At 32.1% G+C, this 22,479-nt stretch overlaps 1 protein-coding gene and 1 non-coding gene across 2 annotated transcripts in view; one reads left to right on the forward strand and one right to left on the reverse strand.

The window, feature by feature from the left end:
* Positions 1-22,479, forward strand: part of LOC108906375 (liprin-alpha-2-like) — a 298,472-nt gene that overhangs the window by 60,163 nt on the left and 215,830 nt on the right. The window lies entirely within an intron of this gene.
* Positions 517-589, reverse strand: Trnaa-agc. Its single transcript has one exon. It is a non-coding gene; the product is annotated as a tRNA-Ala (tRNA).

The following is a 22,479-nucleotide window of genomic DNA, read 5'->3' on the forward strand; positions in this document are numbered from 1 at the left end:
GAGAGGTAAAATCTACTTTTTTCCCGTGTATAATACACTATTTTTTTCTGTGACGGGAAAAACAACGATTTAATATTGAAAAAACATTATTACAATATATTAGTCACTAAAGTTTTAAATTGGTAGGCTGTTATACTTATAGCGACAATTACATCTGCGTTGCTAAGGAAACCTTTAAAGTAATCAAATATCTGTCAATTTAATTCTGTGATTTGATTTAAAAATTGCAAACTTAGTGGTTGTTTAGTAGTTATTTTGAATAATATAAAGTTAAAAAATGTCTGATTCCGAGTTTTCTCTGACTCCACCGGAGTTAGTAGAAGCAGCGAAAGTAGCGTCACAAAAATTATTTTAAATATCTACCTTTACTTATGTATATTGTATATATCCGGGAAAAAAGTACTCACTTTTTTCCCGAGGAAAAAAGCAATTTCATAAAGTGACATTTTGTTACTTGTCCCGTTACAGAAAAAATATTTTTATTTTAATCGTAAAATATTTGGCAATTAAAAAAATTGGAGGCGCCGGGTATCGATCCCGGTACCTCTCGCATGCTAAGCGAGCGCTCTACCATCTGAGCTACGCCCCCATGTTGAAGGTACCTGTGGCGCAGTTGCTTAAAAACAAGTGAAAGCAATTTAAAATTTGAACAAAGTATATACGTGTATCATAGATATGGTTGATGTATTATAATTGTTATACATTCAACTGACACTAATGATTTACTATAATTTAACAAAAATATTATGAATATTTTTGTGATTTTATGAAGATTCTTAAAGTCCCAAAATCAAATGAAAAACAAGGAAGCTGTTTCATATAAAAATATCCTGTTATTACTATATTTTTTTTTTCAACATCACGTATTGCGTATTGGTGTCGGACAGGTCACTTTTTGGTCGTTTCTTTCGGATTGTTTCACTGCTCTCCAGCTCTATTTGTTCGTCCTTTATAAGGTCAAAGCGTGGGTAGCAATAATATGTCCCAAACTTCCAGTAAGGCATGTGTTATTGTTTTTGTCGCTTCTGACTATTCTTTCTTTATCTAGTGGTTCAGTACTCGTAAAAATGTATTGTATATACAGGGTGTTCACGGGCAAACAGAAAAACGAAATCTCAAGTGGGAATAAATACGATTTATTTTATTCCAAAAATATAATTTTTTAGAATTCATCAACGATATTAGTTTTCCGATGAGAATACATAGTGTCACATTTTTCTGAACTTTTGTTAAGAAGTTACGAATATTTTTCGAAAAATAAATGCGAATCAAATTATACAAATCAAATAAGTAAGCTTTCCAAGGAGGTAAGTTGACAAATTCTAATTGTCACTTCAAGTGCGAAATATTTATTTAAATTAGAGACACGGTTATAATAAGAAATTGAAAAGCTTACGAGAAGTATCTAAATTAAAAAAAAAAAATTTTCAATTTCATGAAAACTTTTTGTGTTACAATAATTTCGTCCGGTATACAAATTCGTTATTATAAAGTTATTTGAACTTTTTATAACTTTTTTCCGTATTTTAATAATTCATTGTTTAAAAATGTGTTCGCGATAAGTTTTTTTTATTTTACAACATATTGTCAACTTAAGCAAATGTTTGGTACTTGAAGTGAAACTACATAATTGAGATAATTAAGGTTTATTTATCTCCGTTTACTTATCTCAATGGAATGCCTACTTAAATGACAATCAAATGTGTATTTATATGCAATTTTTAGAAAGATGGTGATTGCAAAAAAATTCTTAACAAAAATCTTAGTGGTAAGTCATTTGGATATTATTTTCTCTTTAATTGGTTATCTCTGCAACTAAAAATAAATAAATAAATAATTCCATTCCTTAAATGGATCAATTAATGAAAAACCCGGTTTTTGGAAAATTGGAAAAGAGGAAAATTGAACTTTCTTTAAAATCTATGATATAGAGTTCCAACTACTACAGAATTGCAGATATTGATGCTGAAATATTATTGAATTTCTTTCAATCGAAAGTTGATGTCATTCATTTTAATCAACATTCTCGATGGCAAAAGTATTGATGAATACACTTAAAAATATACAGGGCGATTCAGAACTTATCCAAAAAAACTTTTCGATTGTTCAGGGGACTCTTACAAATACAATTTGTAAAAAAAATCAAAAAAAGGCAGTTAGAAAATGATTTAAAAAATACACTTTTGCATGGCACTGGTAACTGCTCTATTGTAACACCTGATCTTGCGCAAGGCAAAGCATCCATGAACGAAAAAAAAAATTGAAAGAATGTCTTTCCCAAGGAAAGAAATACAATACAATTTTATAACACCTATTTTATATCAGCAAATATCAGCAAATTCAACTGCTTTTGCCGCTATTGTTATTATTAATTAAAAAAATTAATTTGTGGTTTTAATTAATAAAATTATTTGACATACCTGATGTTACAACTGTTCAAAATTTTGTCCACCGACGTGTAACACATTTAGACCCGTCTTACCCAGTTTAACTAACACAAATGTTCATCATAACACAAATGTTTCACCATAACACAAATGTTGTCTTGTTTCACCAATCTACGATATCCATCAACTCCGAGTTGCTATACACGTAAGCCATTTTTGACACTTGAAAAACTAATGTAAACACTCGCAAAAATCGAATCGGATTTCAGTATTCGGAATCACCTGGGGCCACGTGGAGAGAGCGCATTGGGCACAGCGTACAACACGAATGATACTAGAGACTACAGTAGCCGAGCGATCTAAGGGTTGTAAATACTACAACTTCAATAATTTTTTTCTCAGACACTATAAGGATTTTACAAAATTTTTTTTACGATAATTACTCTATTTTTCATGATGTATCTATTCCCAAATTTTTTTGGATAAGTTGTGAATCACCCTGTATATTTTAATGTATTTCCTACTATTGTGTTCTTACGTTTGTAAAAAGTACTCTATATGAAGGGCTCTAGAAAATACTGACTGCAATGATCGCACTGCACAATTCTATGTCAATATTAATTTTCTGATCGTTTCCTAAATTATTTCATTAGGCATTATTTCTCTTAAACATTCTGAAAAAAATTGCAACCTGACAACACTGTACCATTTCGCAAAGTGACGTCATTGCAATCGTTATCCTTTGCTAATTTAAGTAGCACATTATAATATATTTAAAAAGTAACATTTAGAAATAATTTTAATTTAAAATCTTGAGACTATTTCTGCTTTTAGATGAAGCTAATAAATATTCTAAGTACGTTCAAAATTACTTAGAACATGTTGCTTTGGAACTAGCTTTTTTTTCGTTGTTTATGAATAAACATGTTACTTTGTTCGATCTTTTAAATAAAACAAAACTTATCTTTTCTTAATTTTAGCATGTGTTCTACTAATTTGAGATTTGAATGCATCCCTACCTCGAATAAATAAATTTTATAAAAAATATGTAATTTTCATACTCATTGAGGTTTATTCCAGGAAAAATATATTAAGTATGTCTCCAAGCGTTTTTCTTTCGAGCTTCTTCAATTTTTCTCAAATTTTCCAATTTTTTACTTAAATAGAAAAAGATTTTCCTTCCAATTTCCTTTTTTCTTTTTTAGAATTTTTAAATCTGTAGGCAAGAGCAAAGCGTCAAGTTTAAAGTATCCCGTACAAGGTAATTTTTTTATTCCACTGAAAACCAAAAGTCTTCACATGCCGACAGGCCCAACGCAACGTACACTGAGTATCTAAAACATATTGCTTTGATGCTTTTCCGCATAGATACTCTGATATTTTATGACAGTTTTTGTATTTCTTGTTTCAGCGAAATGAACTATAAGCCTCCATCCGCAAATTGCCCCTGGCGAACCATTTTATACGAACCCCGCGTCCTTGCTCGTCTAAATGTAAAATAGTTTTATCGCTGATCGTCGTCTATTTGCCTTTTTTGCGTCCTTTTTTCTCGCGAGGTCGCGGCCCGAGATGACGCGATGTTATTCGCGTTATCCTGGCGGGACATTTTATTGTTTTCTTTATTAAAATTTCAGCCATGAAAAATCGAGGCCCCCGAGGTTTGATATATGGCTGTTTTCTTTTTTATTAGACCGGGCGCAATTAATAATAACTCGAGGTATGTATTTATCACCGCGGCGTTAGGGGCTTTTCTGGCCCTGTTGCAAGCCCGGGTACAGGACAGGCGGTTTCAACAATGATTTAGGGGTTTCTCCGTAAAGCGTAAGACTGTTTGGCTTTATTTCGTCTTTTGTGTCCCCTTTTTAAAATTAAAGAAACTTAATAAATACGACTGTATTAAAAAATATATTTTAATTTTAAGGTCGGTAACGTAATCCTGTGTCCAAAAAATACGTTGAAGTACTTATTTAAAATTCACGGGTATTATGAAAGCATACAATTATTTTTTTGTAGGTTGGTAGTACTGTCCTTGATGTCTATACAGAGTTTCAAGTCAATATATTCAATTGCTGCAGAGCCACTCGATTTCCTGCTAAACGGTTACATTTATCGACTTGAATTAAGAGTACATAATTTTTTCTGATATTATTTTTCATTTCAATAACGTTTAAATTTCTATGATGTCCAGCAAGAGAAAAAAGTTATGAATAAAACAAATTTTGAGTTCTTGGTAAAGTGCCCTCTAGCGGCGCATAGTGAAACTTTTCTATGACTGGTTCAATAGAGCTTCATCTACTTAGCGGGTGTGCCAAATGAGAGACTAATAACATTTGAATTAATGAAGTTATTTAAATAGAAAAATAAAAAAAAATGAACTTTGACAAGCTGTAACTTGGAAACAAATGACAATTCGAAAAAAATGTTCAGTACATACTGTTACTATTTTAATCCGTATAATCATCTCCCGAAATTTTCTGACGGACTTTCAGAACCCCATGTATACAGTCAAGAACATATGGTTATTTCAATTTGAGAAGTTACGTGCTTGCAATAATGATTTGTGGTGAATTAACTGCGTGATTTACTTAATTGATCACAAAAGAATGTATCCATTTTCAGTAAGGACGGACTTTACAAATATAACTGTTTAGTGCCACTTTCTTAGTATAAACTCTGATATAATAAAATGCAGAAGAATAAGTCAGATTTCATTCTGCGCACATTATTCGAACCAGAAAGACCCCACTTCTTGGATGTAAGAGGGGACAAGCTAATTTTTTCTGGATTACCTTCAGCACAACTCGCGTAATAAAAATGTAGATTCCTAGATCTGGGCGAGGTCCGGAATATTTTCAAAATTGCAAAAATGGTAAAAAAATTTAAAGAAATACCTATTTTATCTGAGTTTTTTACTTCTATCTTGGAACCTATGCATTTTGGAAGAATATAAAAAAGTTTTATAAGTTAAATTTATTACCGATGTTGCAATAATTGATGAAAGAAAGGCAAAATAATCAACTTTTTTTAATAATTTTGTTAAAATATTTTAATTACTCCGAGGGCATTCTAATTCTGCTAAAAAAAACTTTAGAGTGTAATAAAACAACACCAAATTTCATTAAAATCGGTTCGATAGTATTCGCAAAATAATTTTTTGAAAAAAATTTTCGAATTTTCTAAGTATATTGCACAGCCTCAAATAAAGCATCTAGATACCTGAAAATTTTTTCATATAAAAAAGACCGCTCAACCTTTCAAACGGTTTTTGAAAAATTGAAATCGGTAAATCCACAGTAAATTTTTAAAGTTAACACTTTTTTTTTTATTTTTCAACAATTAGATTACATTTATCAATTTCCATTTTAGTTTTTTTTTAAATTATAGTTTTAAAGTACTTGGAAATACGCTTCTTTTTTTTAAAAAAAGTTAAATTCCGTTTATTGGTTCTCTAGATATAAGCAGTCAAAGTTTATCGGCATTTACCGTTCATTTATAAACAATTTAGCAATAACCTTGATACAGTGGCTTCGTTTTTCCGATTTCTAAGCTGGAAAAAATTTTCATATCTATAAGTTATCGGCAACATAGATAAATCAGCGGAAAAGCTGTCGCTCGCACGCGCGAAAAGTGACTCAAAACACGAAAAGTGGGGGAGGGGGCTTTCGCTCCGAGACTGAATTCGGAGGTTCAAAATGCGAAGGTACGAAAAAAATTGCATTATCTCGGCTTCTAATGGACCAATTTCGATCTTTTTTTTAATCCGATGTCTCGCGAGCCAAGGAATTCGAATATCGTAATGCCAACTGTCTAATTTGCACATATTTTGTTATAAACAAAGTTTATTATTTATGCATTAAATATACTGTATATTTTACCCTATGCTATTGCATTTTTTCAATGAAAAAATTTGTTTTCATATATATTTTAACACTGAATATGAATGTATTTAGTTATAATTATTACAATTATTTAAATAATTTTTGTTTAAACAAATAAAAACAATTATTTGGAAATTAATTTTTTTCTTAAATACAGATAAAATTAAGAAAAAATAGTACTTTAAAATTATTATTTTTGTATCTAGATTGTAGATGCTTTATTTGAGGCTGTGCAACAAGGTTTTGAAAATTCGAAAAATTTGTTATTTTGTGAAAACTATCGAACCGATTTTAAAGAAATTTGGTGTGTGTATTATACTCTAAAGTTTTTTTTTACAAAAATTAGAATGTCCTCGGAGCAATTAAAATATTTAAAAAAATTATCCAAAAAACTTGATTATTTTGCCTTTTTTTCATTAATTATTGCTATTTTGCAACATTGGTAATACATTTAAACATTTTTCACTTACAGTATATTGTGCAAAATTCAATTCTAAAACTTTTTTCCTCTTCAATATTCTTCCAAAATGCGTAGGTTCCAAGATGTAAGTAAAAAACTCAAATAAAATAGGTATTTTTTAAACATTTTTGCAATTTTGCAGAAAAAATTTGCTTTCCCCCTCTCACATCCACCGCACATCAATTAACGACTTAATCTGAAAAGTAGAATTTTGTTTTCACTAAAACTCTGTATTAATTTCGGTAGTTGTTTACAATGCCATTTATTAGGTCTATTGAATGCTCGCTTCATAAAAGTAAAAGTAAATCATTTCTGTAAACTTTTTTGTTGTAATATGTAGGGAGGCGCTTAGCAATCCCGCGTGTATATACACACTATATAGTTCTCAAAAAATAGTTGAATGGGTAAAATTTATTATGGTGTAACAAAATGTATTTTGATAAAATATTATCAACAAAGAAACGAAATATCCTGAGCATATTTTTGTAATTTTTAGCCCAACTGCATTTAAGTATTTCATGTTTTTTTCTTTGTTTTTTTTGGCATTAGAAATCACCAAATCGAAAATGTGACTATGGATTCTGAAAGAACTCTTAAAGTAAGAAATTTTGTTGTCATTGTCATAGTCGTAGATATCATTAGATGCTGAGAAATTGCCTGGAAGATTTAAATTAGCAGTATATAATATTTTCGAAAATGACAAGGTAAAAATTCATTTTAGTGTAACAAAATAGCAACAAGAAAGTAACAAAATCTCTTATAGTTTTTTTGCAGTCTCGTAAATGTGGTCTGCTAACTTTATATACCAAATTTATGTTGCAATGAGGAAACCATTCGTACTATTCACTCATTGGTATTTATAGACGATTTAAACTTTCTTCCCTTTCTTTTTAGAGGTTCTCTTTTGTTGGAGATATTTCCCTATTTTTGCATATATTTTCCCTACATCTTATCAGTTGTAGGTAGGTTTCAGTATTCTCGGAGATTACTCTTAAATCACGGCTATTCAGCGCGTGATATAAAAAGTCGATTTCCGGTATATCATAACGAGGGTCCCTCCCGACCCGCGAGCCATCGGGACCTCTCCGTCCTCGTCAAAAACAGCCCGGGGAGATGCGAAACGAGTCCCCGTCCCCCCTCTCCCGCCCCGCGGGACGTATATTGTATACGTCGTTGACGTTTATACATTTTTTTAAATTGGATTCGGGAATCGCTGCATCGCCTGGTCCCGGGGCTTAATTCGATTGGGCCCCCCCGCGCCGTTGGAGTTTCTCGTCGCGAGAAATTAAGACTAGTCCGACTCCGGGTTATTGGATTACCTATTCGGGCTCTGTAGCGTGTTTGCAGGGAGTTTTGTAAAAAAGAAGTTTAATCGGCGTCTTGATTAAATAAGGCCTGAGTTACGGCGGTGGCGTGAGGCGAGAACGGCTTACGGATATGTCACAATGGAGGGGATTCCTCGAGGTGCTTTTGGTTGGTGTTGTTCTCGAGAAATGATTTGTCACGCGACTGCGTCGAGTTTGGTTATCTTGGAATGTGTCATGCGCCAAAGTCTCTGTTGTTCTACTAAAAAACCTTGTAACACAAAACATGGGCACCCAAAATTCTTTACATTTTCAAACAGGTTCAAAAATTAATCGAGTTGCGCGCGGCTTCCAACAATAAAACTTAAACTAAAACGTCAGTATAAATTTTTTTTTCGAAAACTCATCAAAAGTCGACATTTTCGTTAAATTTTCAGTTGACAAAGACTCCTCAATCTTACTCAAAACAGTTCTAGCAGTGGGGACTGGTTCGTCGGGGTGTGAAAATATAAATCGACCAACGACTTCCTCTGCACAATACAATTTAATAATATTAATTTTTTGTTCGACACTGTACAGGGTGATTCACTATATTTTGACCCCCCTTTAACTTTTTTGTTTTTAGAGTTATAAAAAAATGTTAAATATAAAAGTTGCACAATTTTTTATGAATATTTCGAACATGATAGTAGAAAAACAAATGAAGTCCAAACAAAATAGCCGCGGATGTTAACTTTGTTAAGTTAAATGGAACACCCTGTATATTTTTACATATTTGGATAGAACGTTCCCTGTAGAGCATAACCATATAGGGTTTGTTGGGTTTATCTCTAACAATAAGCAATATACTTTTAACAAATGAAAAGGTTTTTTTATTAAGAAAATAATACATCTTGTAATTGTTAGATCTCTTTCAGGCGAAATCTCACTAATTAGGCTGTGAGAGGTCTAATTACTCATGGATCATTATACGGTAGGTGGTAACAGTGGCAGGAAGTAATGTCTTGATAACATTGTTATTGATTGACAATATGTATTATTATTTAATTAAAATAAGTTACACATAATTAGAAAATTATTTAGAATTAAAATAGAGTATGGAGAAGAACTTTGCTCTATAACGCGGACGGAGCTATCAAATTTTAATATACAGTGCTTTCGAAAAGTAACGAATAAATTCATTATTTTTTAAATTGAGAAGTTTTCGAAAAAATCCCCTGGCACGTCGATTTTGTGTTTAAAAAAGGCACTTTTTGACATACGACCCATATTTGTGACGTCATCGTTGTTCGAGATATGACGTCATCGACAATTTTTTTAAATAGCAACCCCCAATTTTGACCATGCCATTTGAAAGAGCGTGTCATTCTACATACACAGATCATGAAAAATTATGGTGTTACATAACAAAAATTTCAAGAAAATAATGTTTGAAGATTTTAAAATTTAGTTTTCACAATACTGAAAATGATAATGATTATGTAAAAGGTTTAACAATTACAAGATGTCTTCTTTTCGTTTTTTAAAAGTATCTTGCTTATTGTTAGAGATGGACCCAACAAACCCTATATGGCTATGCTCTACAGGGAACGTTCTATCTAAATATGTAAAAATATACAGGGTGTTCCATTTAACTTAACAAAGTTAACATCCGCGGCCATTTTGTTTGGACTTCATTTGTTTTTCTACTATAATTTTTGAAAAATTCATAAAAACTCGTGCAACTTTTATATTTCACATTTTTTTATAACTCTTAAAACAAAAAAGTTAAAGGGGGGTCAAAATATAGTGAATCATCCTGTACACCAATTTTATTTTGTAATATTCTGTATACCTCTTACCAAAGGTTTAAATGGAATAATAATAAAAATAAAACTAAACAAACAGCAAAACGCTTTAGGTATTCGGTTGGTTCACAAAAAATGTAACGGGGCACGTGCGCTCCCACAGCCAACCAATTACGAGAGTTCGAGTTGGAGCCTTGATGATATATGTCATGTCCGACCCCTTCCACCCGAAGTTGATAGGGGAGATGCATGTAATTTACTTAGTCTATGCCAAAGAATTACCTGGCCAGACCTATATATCATCGATCGTTATTTTTAGTAGCTCATCTCTTCTAAAAGTTCCACAAACACTAATAATTATTAAAATTACCTCAAAAGTTGTTGAATTATCTTTTCTAGCAGAAATCTATTATCAGATGCTTCTTGTAAAAGTTTCCCAATTTTGGCAGTTCAACTATTTTGTTTTAAGATGGTTCAGTGCGCTAATGAAAAAGAGTACTACATGATTATAATTTATGGCGAGTGTATACAAATTGCCAGAACATATGATAAGAGCATATGCTCTGCGTTATTCAAACCGACTACATTTAGATCGGAAAACTCTTGAAGACTTGATCCATGTTGTGAAAGGTAAATTTGGTCACCATACAGCTAAAGTTTTACAATATTTCAATTAGAAATATTGCACAAGAAATTGTTCAATGTTTTTCGCCTTTTGTCAGAGAACCTTTTCCAGAAATAATGTTCATTTATCCAAAGCACACATAGTGTATCATATACGTCCTGATAATTCGGAAGGAGATTAGCTTTTTTGTTACAATTTTTTATTTTGTATGAAAATTATGAAAGTTTATAATAATGGTCTTGCTAATTAATACCCATAATTGCTGTTACTGGTTCTACGGTAATCCAAGACGGAAGAAAATGATGGGTAATCAAAATAATGTCTGGTGTAGTATCTTTTAGTAGATATTTAGACTCTTCGATACCAAAAAACATCTAACCTCAGGCAAGACTCTTAACTGATATTGCGGAAAACGACTACTCTGCGGGCTACATGCCTCAACTAGCATCGAATTATACCAGCAATACCTATCTAGTTACACTTAGTAATAAATAATTTGGCTCTTTTGGAATTTCTTCTAGAGACAAACGAAAAAAATTAAATATTCCTTCCTAATGTAACTGTCGGTTTCCTACTGACCTACACTAGTGACATTAATGCAGTAAAAATGGACACCCTTGGACGAGCATGTCCCTCCTCTCCCCTTTATCAATTATTATTGAAAGGGCAATTAAAATTCCATTACTCAAAGGAGGGAATAACAAATGAATTCCGATCGATCCGCCTCCACCCCTGTCCTATTATACTCACATGACTTTTTAATGGAATTTAACCTTTTCAATGAAATTTTTTTCGGCCTTATTATTCGCCAGCGAGGTTATTAATCAATGTTGGTCTCCGGCGACGCGTCGAATTTTTCGAAGATGGGGGGATTTTTGTTCTAGTTTACGTTATTCCTTTTCCATAAAAAAATTGCGCACTTTGTTCTATTTCAAGTACTTTAAATGATATAGGTAGTTAATTTTCCAAGATGAATTACTTTCATGTCCAATAACATAAATAATACATGAGAGAATGTGTAAACGATAATTTATTTAAGAATCTATAAATATCCATTGAAGAATCCAGCTGGCTTTTAAGGAATCAGGAATTATTGAAGTGTAAAAGAAATCTTACTGAGAACCTTATAATCTTATTAAGAGAACTTACTTAACAGTTCCATTTTGTTTCCAATAAAAATCCTAGTAAATTCAATAGATTCCAATTATTGAACACAGTGAGTGAGAAATTCAGTTAAGAATCTATGAGAATCCAATTTCTAATCCGAAGTCAATAATGATCACGTCATTGGACTCATTAATTGTTGCCATGTTAACTGTTGAGAATGTAATTTGTTTCTAGTAAGAATAACTTTGGAATCATTTATTTATTGCAGTCAATTTGTAAAAGAAAATTTAAACAGATGTATACAGATCCATTTAAGACTTCCAATATGAATCTATTTAACATCCAGTTTGCTTTCAATAAGAATCTTAAATTTGAGTACAAATGCATTATTTAGATTCGGTAAGAATCTAGTTAAGAATCCTTGAGAATCAGAGAGTCCGGTTCATTTTCATTAAGAATCTGTTTAAACTCCAATCAATAGAGATCAAATAATAATTTGATCTTAATGAGTCTAATAATACTCATTAAGAATCTAACTAAAAAATACAGTTGGAATTCTAATTTATTACAATAGGTATTAACGCAATCCAGATAAATAGCTTTCAAATTTAATAAAATTTCAAAAATTCTGTTGTTGAACAGAATACTAAGAATCTTATTAAGAATCTAGTAGTTGGATTCAGTTATAAATCCGTTTAGTTACCAACAAGAATTCTCTTAAATTCCAATAAGGGTCCTATTAAGCGTCTAGTATTAATAAGGTTGTAATCAATTTTTTATAATATTGGAACATAACTTAAAAAAAAACTACATTATCTTTTTAAATATGTATAGTATATATTTTATTTTTATTTCACATATTTTGGTTTTATTTTAAATATATTAATCTAGTTTAAATGAATTTAATACTTTTTTTAAAATATACTATCAAATTAAGTCAAATAATGTTCTTCGATATCAAGAATTTGGGCATCCTGAAGATGTCGAACTTCATAGACAAGATTCTTAATCGATTATATAGCGGGATACTATCCTATAACTTTATAGGAAAAACTCCCCTTAAAATTCACTAAAGAATACGAGGTTTCATTTATGGTCACCATTTGTGAATCACCCTGTATAATAAAAAAATTATAATTAGTGTTGTAGTAAAAATGCAATCGTAAATTCCAATAATACAGTTACAAATTTTTGAAGTACGTTATTCCTAAATTAAAAAAATAATCAAGGATCGACAATGATAGTTCCATTCTCCAAATCACTAACTAACCTCTATGTACCCAATGGAATCTCTTCTGGCGTGGAAATTTCACATTTAAATCCCCTGCAACGAATCGTATAATTGAGACCTAATCACAACTGAAAGAAACACTTAAGCGGGCTTTTAGTCGCGGTGACGCGCAGCTGGTGACGTTCCCCTGACGGCGAAACAGATTACGCTTCATCATCTGTTTGACGTTTTTTTTTAGTGCGGGATAAAGAGGGCGGACGCGGATATGACCTTGTTATAAGGGAGGCTTTGTTTGGCGGTTAATTCGTTTTACTGGAAGAATGCGTTAAATGTCGTCGAGAGTAAACTTTGATGCCAATTGACATGAACAACCTGGAGATAAAATAATATTCAATTTATTTCATTAACATAAAATAATTTTAATTTATTGACTTGACTGGAAAGTATAAACGCCTTAAATAGAATTATGAGGCAAAAGTGTAACAACGGCAATTTTTACTGCTTAAGAATATCGCAACGTAATGATTATACAGGGTGTCCTAAAAGTATGGATGAATAACACGTCAAGGTAGCGAGACGTCAGGAAAATGACCTCTACAAAAGTTGTTGAGGTCATCGGGGTTGGTTATCTTGTATTGGGTCTTGAGGATTATTTTCAAGGTCATTTGAAAATCAACTTTTATTTTTCAAATAGAAATGTTCAGATGTGGTTTTGAATTATCAAATCAACGTGACGGCTTTGATCTGCAAGGTCATCTAGAGGTCATTTGAAGGTCAAATGTCTTTAAGTTTTCATACTGGTTGGTGTCTTGTCAGTATAGCGATATATCAGGAAAACTACCTCTATAAAAGTTGTTGAGGTTATCGGGGACACTACTTGGTGACCTTGGGTTTGACCGTGAGCGTCATTTTCAAGGTCAACTACTATTTTTTGACCATTATTTACTTCGGATTTTGAAAGAACTGAGAATTATACGTCCGGTTATGAGTTTTGATTTGAAATCAAAGTGATTTTATTCTGGAGATTATTTAGAGGTGAAAAATCTTAATTAAAAATATTTGTTAAGATCGTACTTCGAAGATGGATTGGGATGAACGTTGCAGAGTTTATTGTGTGCTTATTTGTTATAATAATGGACTGAACGAGGGATATTTTAGTTTGTTCAAAAAAGTTTTTTTTTTGGTTGGGAGAAAACGGAAATTGAGCTCATCTAAAAGTGATTTTTTTTTATTAAAATTGGTTTATTTTTTTAAAATAACTATTTTAGCAAATCCCAATATTCGGGTCCTTCAGAATGCTATATTTTTAATATTTTTTAATGAAAAAGTTTCTACAAGCACCTCAAACTATGTACTTTTTGAAGTCATTGAAAACTTATCAGTAAATATTTATTAAACCGACCAAAAAATATTATGAAAATCACATAATTTTTCCGATCCCAAAATGCCCGGAGTGTTGCGGATCGTATTGCAGACGTAGTTTGGAAGTCTGCATTACCGTAGGTAGACGTCATTTTCAACAATTGTTGCGATTTTTGTTATTTATTTTAGTTTTGAAATAATATCTTTTTATCATTTTGTCACTTTCATGTTTTCCATCATAAAACGCCATTTATCTTGAAACCGGTTCGTGCTAAACTTTTTGATGATTACCTTTTTGTGCAGAAAACATTGATGATTTAAAATAGGTTTTCAATATACCAATTTTCCCAGAGTCGTAAAAATTAGGGGCAAAAGAATCTTATACAATTCTAAAATCTCCGCCACTGTCATATGAATAAAAATTGAATTAACGCTCAAAAGTAGCTAATAAGAATGATAATACGTGTACAAAATTTGAGTTCCTCGTATCGTCAAAAAACTTTAAAAAAATCTTTTTCTGACACTGTATATCTCGAAAATGGGACCTATGTTTACTAAGATTTATTTACTTCTAGTATCATGTACTTACAACTGTTTTAATTTGTGCTATTAATTATGAGACACCCTGTATATTTTTTATTTTGTTGTAAACTTTTCTCACCGGGGTTAACTCATCATCATACATTTTACTGTCGATATATTTAAATAATCACACTGTACTGAATTACATGCCTACTATACATGGTGATTTCACTTTAAATACGGAAATTGCAGGAATAGATTAATTGCCAAGAAATAAGTAGAGTTTGCTCTATAAACTTTTCTCCTGAGAGACGTGGTATTCGAGATACAGGGTGTTCACGTTTTGCTCACAGATGACAAGATAGAGTAATTTATGCCAAAACGAACTGTGAAAACTGCATTTAGAAAGCTGAAATCGTGATTTTTTTTAAAATAACTATTTTAGCAAATCCCAATATTTGGGTCCTTCAGAATGCTATATTTTTAATATTTTTTAATGAAAAAGTTTCTACAAGCACCTCAAACTATGTACTTTTTGAAGTCATTGAAAACTTTTCAGTAAATATTTATTAAACCGACCAAAAAAAATTATGAAAATCACATAATTTTTCCGATCCCAAAATGCCCGGAGTGTTGCGGATCGTATTGCAGACGTAGTTTGGAAGTCTGCATTACCGTAGGTAGACGTCATTTTCAACAATTGTTGCGATTTTTGTTATTTATTTTAGTTTTGAAATAATATCTTTTTATCATTTTGTCACTCATGTTTTCCATCATAAAACGCCATTTATCTCGAAACCGGTTCGTGTTAAACTTTTTGATGATTACCTTTTTGTGCAGAAAACATTGATGATTTAAAATAGGTTTTCAAAATACCAATTTTCCCAGAGTCGTAAAAATTAGGGACAAGAGAATCTTATACAATTATAAAATCTCGGCCACTGTCATATGAATAAAAATTGAATTAACGCTCAAAAGTAGCTAATAAGAATGATAATACGTATACAAAATTTGAGTTCCTCGTATCGTCAAAAAACTTTAAAAAAATCTTTTTCTGACACTGTATATCTCGAAAATGGGACCTATGTTTACTAAGATTTATTTACTTCTAGTATCATGTACTTACAACTGTTTTAATTTGTGCTATTAATTATGAGACACCCTGTATATTTTTTATTTTGTTGTAAACTTTTCTCACCGGGGTTAACTCATCATCATCCATTTTACTGTCGATATATTTAAATAATCACACTGTACTGAATTACATGCCTACTATACAGGGTGATTTCACTTTAAATACGGAAATTGCAGGAATAGATTAATTGCCAAGAAATAAGTAGAGTTTGCTCTATAAACTTTTCTCCTGAGAGACGTGGTATTCGAGATACAGGGTGTTCACGTTTTGCTCACAGATGACAAGATAGAGTAATTTATGCCAAAACGAACTGTGAAAACTGCATTTAGAAAGCTGAAATCGTGATTTTTTTCAAAAACAACTGATTATCTCGAAAACGGTAAGTTTTAAACACCATGTACATTTAATAAACTCTACCTAATATTAACTAAGGAATTAAAAAATGCAATATTATACAGGGTGTTCCATTTAAAATGACAAAGTTGTATAGCGACCACGCGAAATGGAATACCCTGTAAAGCTAAAAATATTTTCCTTGCATGGCACGCATGATTCGAGACAACTTTTATTAAAACCATTTTACTGTTACAGAGTTACAGAATAATCCCTCTTAGGTGGAACACCCTGTATATATTTAATATACATACACAGGGTTTTCAAAAAGTTTGGAACCCCCCCCTCTATCTCAGAAAATACTGCTCAAACAAAAAAATTATTAGGACAAACGTTGCACGGTTTTGAGTGAGCAATCCAACGGTGACCTTGACCATGACCTTGAAGGTCATTTAGAGGTCAAGTTGAAAATTTTAAATAGAACCGTAGACTTTTAACACCAGAAATGGAAAAAATGAAAATTTTTACGTTCGGATATGACCTTGACTATGATCTGCAAGGTTATTTAGAAGTTGAAAATTTACGGTTCCATTTAAAATTTTCAACTTGACCTCTAAATGACCTTCAAGGTCATATCCGAACGTAAAAATTTAAATTTTTTCCATTTCTGGGGTCAAAAGTATATGGTTCCATTTAAAATTTTCAACTTGACCTCTGAATGACCTTCAAGCTCATGGTCAAGGGCACCGTTGGATTGCTCACTCAAAACCCTGCAACTTTTGTCCTAATCATTTTATTAATTGAGCAGTATTTTCTGATAGAGGGGGTTTCAAACGTTTTGAAAGCCCGGTATATTTTTTAGAAATTTTAACACATCTCGAATACGAGTCCCACAGGGAAAAAGTTTATAGGGCAAACTCTGCTTATTTTTTGGTAATGAATCTATTCCTGCAGTTTCCGTATTTAAAAGGAAATCACCCTGCATAATTAATGTTTCTTTTGACGACTCGTTCCATTGTTTTTCGCCTTCCACGGCGTAATGTAGCCATCAGGCTGTCACTCGCGTTGTTATTATTAACATAAATTTTAATTTTCGTGGCGCTAATTAACATAACAAATTTATTAACAGGCATTCACCCCACCCCACCGGCGGCGGAGGTAAATTTCATACCTCCCCCCCGAAACTTAGCTGGAAATAACTCATAAGTCAGCTTTCATTTATTTCCCCGTCAAGTCGGCTTTGTATCAACGTTTCGCAATTATTCTTCCAGAAAAAGATCCGCATTAATTCTCTCATAAACGTCACCGGTCCGCTTGTAAGGGTAGAAGGGGAGGAGACCCCGGGACAATCTCTGCGCCCGGACCATCCATCCTCTCCTTAAGCACAGGTTTCCACTCGATTCTTTTATGGGCGAGACAATGGGCTCGAAATTCATGGGGCCCAACTGGAGAGCCGGCCTAATGGGAAGGAAAGAACCGGAATATGCCCCGTTTCCGGGCAAATGGTTATTAATATTGCCTTCTACGGCTTAGTTGCCACGTAATAAAGGCGTCTGAGGTGTTAATTCGTCTTCGGGCGGTGCTAGGTAATGAGGGAAGAGCGCCTGGCGGAATTAATTGGGTCTTTGTTTTGTCAACACGCACAGCAATACACTTTTTTTGGCAATTAGATTTAGGAACTGAAATTGTCGAGTAAAGTACTGTGTTGGCAAAGTTTGAGTTTTCCCGAGTATATTGAGCTAACTGGGAAAGAAAATTTGATGCGGAAATTACGAAATTAAAACACAATGTGTTATCTACGAACTGGGTGTTTACCACAGACCACCTAGACTGGCTTATAGAGCGACTTTGGTGAAAACACTTTGGAGCCTGATTTGGAGCCCAGCGCTCAGTCGTGTCCTAGCATTTGACGTGTACGCATCGCTGTGATTTCGATAATTAGACGTTTTATCATGGGCAAGTGTATTGTAAAACATTGTATAAATACAAGTGATCGAGTTAGTGAAGAGAAGCGACAAGTTTCCTTCTTTAGGTAAGTAAAAAAAAGGAATATATAAAAGGTAAATATGTACGCCATTTTTCGGTTGACGTCACAAGTTTCCAGGGTTAGCTTTATAATTTTGTTCGCCCACATAGTGTAGTGATTAACGTGATATTGTTATTATAAAATAATGAATGAATTACTGTAAAATATTTTTAGTAATTATTTACTTTATGTGAGTCTTAAATTTTTATGAAATTTTACCAATTCCCGTCATTTCGAGATAGCTGAAAATTAATTAAATATTTTTTTCAATTAAAAAAATCGCAAACAAAACTAATTTCAGATTCAGTATTCGTACAGTCAATTAATTTTTATTAAAGATCGTGGTTGTTTGACGTATCCATCTCGAGATGTCGTAGTAATATGCTAAGAAACAGAAAAATTAATAAAATTTTTAAATAATGATGAAAGCAGAACACCTAGGCTACAGAAAAATAAAATTGTTTATCATGTATTAAAAAACTTTCTGAATGTGAACATATTTGAAAATTTGCATGAACATCAATTTGATAATTTGCCTAACAATTGTAATCATTTAATAGAACTTGTAAGGGCTGAATGTGAAAAGTATATCGATGTACGAATAAATCATGAAGTCAAATTATTTAATTCGGTAAAATCTACGAAAAGACAAATATTAAATAAATTAATATTATTTAGAGGATAATAAATATATTTAAATTATTTTGTAGTTTTATTTAATATGACACTAAAATGTACTATTTTCTGAATTACAAAATTTAAATTGAATATTTGTCATAAGATGCAATATAATGTTTAATATGTAATAAAAATATTACTTAATCCGGATCTGCTTAAAGATGCGCGCGATCAGATTGCCTTCCACACTCCACTTTCCCGGATTTTGCATTCACTGGTACCCGTGCATTGGAATTAGATACGGCCAGTCTAGGTGGTCTGTGGTGTTTACATACTTAGAGAATTGGGGAAATTAGATTTACAGAAAAATAATACCAAGAAACATTTTTGGATTCGCTGACTCCATCGATATCTCGGCTGGCTTCCAAGTGTTCAAACAGATCACACTAAACAGAGATACGCAATCAACTCGCATGTTTCAACAGCTTCATATGTTACTTTCATGTTCATTAATTTATTGATGGGCAATTAAGCTTATACACCGTCTTTTCACAAAAAGAAGGCACAGTTAAAAGTAAGAATCCAAAAAGATAAATGACTCCACTTAAACATTATTTTTTCACAAATAGCAGTGCTTGATGAAACTTAAAGAATAAAAGACACAAGTTTCCATTACGAAAACTAAAGTGAAATTGAACTAGCAATTTTTATTTCAACAAAAAACTGGATGGACATATGGACGGCGAGCTATCTACGGCCATAATTTATCACCTTCTTTATGTATGGAACAATTCCAGAGGTCCTCAATAAGTTTTAACTACTTTGATTATAAATTTTAAAAGCATCGTTTTGCAATTTTTGCTGTTTTGATTATTGAAAATTAATGCAACAACTTACCATTAAAAAATCCTTTCGAAGCTTATAACCTTGCAAATGTAATTTCAAAAATATAAAATATAAAATATAAATTGCGTAACCATGTTTATGCGGGGTGTTGTAAAACTTTAAAGGGTGAATCTATGACTAATTTTAAGATAAAAAGTTCATATGAACAAGAGTTTGCAACGGCTTGGTTCTTGAGATACAGAGCATCCAAAAAAAAATTTCTTTCAGCAATTATTGTAATTGTTAACTTATTTGTAGAAGTAATTTAGTCTTAGTCTTGTAAATAATCTAAGTTTGTCACATCGCTATACAATCAATAAAATACACATTTTTTCACTTGTTTTTTAAAAACAAAATTTCAACTCAGGTTTAACTTTAAACACGTTTTTTTACAAAACGGCTGCTTTCAGCAACAAATAGGTATAAGAATAGGTATGTTTAGTCAAAAATGACATACACTGCGACAAAAAAAGTTATGGTTATTTAAATCCAGGTACAACACTGTATGTGCACCCTCTAACATTAAACAAAAAACTAACTAAGTTAATATTTGAGTTTCTCGTCATTAATACTCCCAGTTTCCTGAATTTCGTCAAACTGCCATGTTTTCGAACAAAAATATAATCAAAATGCCAACCAAAAATTTTTTTTTGACGCTCTGTATCAAGAACCAAACCGTTGCGGGCCCATGTTCATATAAACTTTTTATTTTAAAATTAGTCAAAGATTCACACTTTAAAGTTTGTGCAAGTACTTAATAAACACCCTGTATAACCTTTTTGCTTTAAAATCACGCAAATTCTGCCGACAAGTCGTTGGTGTTTCATAAGGTAAAATAGATATGGTGTTGGTATCTGTACCTCTGGAATGTGATGCTCAATTTTTATATTGTTAGAGAAAGAGATCAAATTTCTCGTTAAAAATTAATGACAAAATAATTTTTCACTTTTCCGATATCTTCAAAGACGAAATTTGTCTAAGTTTCTGTAGAAGAACCAATAATACTGGTATCTGTATCAGTATTAAGTGAAAACAAGTATACGGAGCTAAGTAATGAACTGATGGTGTCAACGATTGCGTTAATTTTCGGGTCAAACAGTCAATGCTCACAATAATCGAAATTAACTGCTGGGCCACGTTATTAGGGGTAATCAAAGGGGATACCATTAACGGGTAGACGGATACGGATGTATATCATCGCATTTTGATTATATATCAGGTATTAATCACCTATCCCTGGCATAAACCGTGTTCCCTTCGAGCGTGTGTTGCCGCAAAGCGTTACGGAAACCTACGCGGAGTTAGGCCCGAATCGACATGGACCCAACTGAAAATTTCATGTCGTACCCCCACTTTGTCGTAGAGTTTGGATCTTTTACTTGCCTAACATTGCTTAGACAAGGGACCAACGGTTTTACATCCTTTCCCATGAATAGTATGTGTTTATATACAAACCTCGTCTAAATTTGTGAATACACTAACGTGGACGAGCATCGCGAGCCTTCACTGGATGGTCACCCGTCCAAGTACTAATCGCGATCAACGTTACTTGACTTTTTACAATATCGCTTCTTTGTTTTTCGTTAAAAAACTGCAACTGTTGGATAAAACGTCATACGTCACACATGAGATTGAAAAGCCATTATAAGCAGGTGAAAATTATTCGCGCATTCATTCATTCTAATCATTAGAAAACATTATTTTAAAAATTTGTTGCAAATGTGTATCAGCAAAGTATTTTTTTTAGAATATAACTTACCTTTTTTAGAAATTCCAAAAGAACTGTTGTAAGAATTGTTGGCATACTTAAAAAAGTGAAAAATACTCGAAAGTGAAAAATAGACATAACGAATTGGAAATGTTCACATAGAGACTCGAATGAAAAATTACCTGACCGAACTTGGGGTCGTATAAAAATTTAACTATTATTATAGCAACAACAAAATAGTAAAAAAAAATTGTTAATATAAATATTCTGAATATAAAACTAGTAATAATTAAAGATATCACATAGTATAAAAATAATAATATGTTAATTTTAATCACAAGTACAAAATAAATTTTTCATAAAATGCATGACATCGACACTTGTTAGTACTCAGTACATACAGAGAACAGAATTTAAACCTAGAGTGACGTATATCAAATAAAAGTTCAATATCTATAGATGAATCTGGTATACATAGCCTGGGTAGACGAGAAAATGCATAGAAGATATTTCAATTCAACTTAAGTCATAGCATGAAATTTTTTATCAATTGTCAAACTAAATAATAATTTCACAAATGTCAAAACTAAAGTTGGCTTTACAAGAGTACCTGGAGATGACCTTAAAAAAACATAACATAAGGAATATTTTAGTAATTAATTATAGAATTGTATGTAAAAATAAAAGGACATTTATAAAAAATATATTAGTCATAAGGAGTGTTGTGGAAAAGTGTTTTAAAAAGGACATCCAAGTACTGGAAATTCTGTGAAGGGACCTTAAGCAAAGATAGGAATAGAATAATCCAGAAAGATGAAAAAACTAAAAATTTATTGATTGGTTACGGCTTGGGTTTTGGAAAATAGAGAGTAGAGAGGCAGCTCCAGTAAATTTTAAAAATAACACAAGAAAGAAACAGCCAAGAAAGAAAATTAAACTCACCAGTAAGGTTAACAGTTTGTTTGTTCTCAAAGTCCAGATAAAGAAATTTGCCATCAAAGGAAAATTTTCTGTTACCAGTAGAAAGCAGTTCCATAGCGGTTTCCAGTGGCCCCATAAATGGTATGCAGGATATCAACGTAGTTTCCAACAAGGAACAGTTCAAGTTTGC

The sequence above is a fragment of the Anoplophora glabripennis genome, unplaced genomic scaffold (genome assembly GCF_000390285.2).
Source record: "Anoplophora glabripennis isolate ALB-LARVAE unplaced genomic scaffold, Agla_2.0 scaffold139, whole genome shotgun sequence".
In the NCBI taxonomy this organism is placed as follows: Eukaryota; Metazoa; Arthropoda; class Insecta; order Coleoptera; family Cerambycidae; genus Anoplophora; species Anoplophora glabripennis.